Here is a 1701-nt window from a genome sequence, read left to right as displayed (position 1 = left end):
ATATGCATACACAAAATGTGCAATGCACACCATCCGAGGGATGGACACACTTGAAACTCGGACTTGGGGGGGTGCAAGGGCAATATACATAACCTAAACATCTGTACCCCCATAATATGCTGAAATAAAAAATAAAAAAAGAACCCCCCCAAAAATTGATTATGCAAATTGCAAATAAGTTGTCACTGTTTTTATTATTGAACTGGGTATCAATTCAGATATTTTGAATTGATTTAACTCTTTCTAAAATTATGACTGGTATTTTACATATAAGTTAAAACAATCCTTAAAGGAAATTATATAAAATTATATTAAGTCCAAATAAATATAGATGAGGTTAAAACACAAATTATAAATTTTAAAAATTGTCAAAAAACAAGAGTATGAAATGTAATTATGGCTGAATTTCTAATAATAATTATCAAGAGGATGTAACAGCTGGTTTACAGCAGGTTCCAATTACCAGGGGTAAGAAATACACTTTCCATCAGCACACTCTGGAAAATGAAATCAACAGAAATAAAGTACTGTACAAATATTAAAATAATATATTTTACATATAGAACTAAACAAAATGTGCTTAAATGTAGCATCTCAATAGAGTAGAAGGGGATTCAATTTAAAAGGCATAACAAAATTGATAAAATATTCGCCACTTTAGGGGATAATTTTAACATGTTAAACAGCAAAAATATAATAGTGTTTATGGTGAATTTAAATGAGATTATCACAGAGGAGTTTTTGATTTATAACTAGTGGACTAGGCATATAAAGCCCAGATGTCAACACAAATCATCCTGTGCTTTGAAATGTATATCAGATTTGGCTTGAAATATAATTTATGTGACTTTCCACATCTAGTCTCTCAGAGGGACTCATGTCATGGGGCTTGCATGTCTCCTGGCTCTGATTTCTTGTTTTCCTGAATTAAGTTCCATTTACAGATCATCTGACTTTATACTTATTTTTCCCCATGCACACACTTTCGTTCTCATGTTAGACATTAAAATTTTTCCTTTATGTTCCAAATGTTAGCTATTGATAGTAAATATTTATCAAGAAGTTTACACTTCTGAACTGAAATGAATTAATGAGTGAATGATACATAAATGAATAAATAAAGTAGTCTTGACTGTGTCTTGATCCACCCGTCTGCTTCCTGCCATGGCTGGTTTTTCAGTAGACTTCTTCCATTTCATTCATGTTCCAGCTTCTTGGAATATTGCTCAGTCCATTCTCTCTCTGATCTTACTGTATACAACCTTTATTAAAGTTTTTTATCCAGAGCAGTATAACGCTGTCTTTATTTTAGGGTTTCCCTCCATATAAATTCATTATAGTTTTCATTTACTGGTATTTTTCTTTTAAAACAACAATAGCATCAACGACTTTGCACTTACTTTTTTTAAAGTAAAACTCATCAATTATTAAAATAAGACTACTTATATTTCACTCTATTATATCAATATTTTACCATTTACAGCATTAATGTGGAAAAGAGACATGGTTGCATAGGAATCCATACCAAATTAATTTTTATGTGTTAAAATCTAGAACTCTAAATATACAATTATTTTAAGAATTTCAAGAAAAGTGAAATAAAAAAATACATATTTAATTTAATCACAAATGTAAGAATAATGCATATCCATGAAGAATACAAATTAAAATTGCAGCATGTAAAGGTAATTGATTTCATAG

This window comes from Propithecus coquereli, unplaced genomic scaffold, assembly GCF_000956105.1.
Source record: "Propithecus coquereli isolate 6110/MARCELLA unplaced genomic scaffold, Pcoq_1.0 Scaffold2, whole genome shotgun sequence".
NCBI lineage: Eukaryota > Metazoa > Chordata > Mammalia > Primates > Indriidae > Propithecus > Propithecus coquereli.
This window is presented reverse-complemented; position numbering follows the sequence as displayed.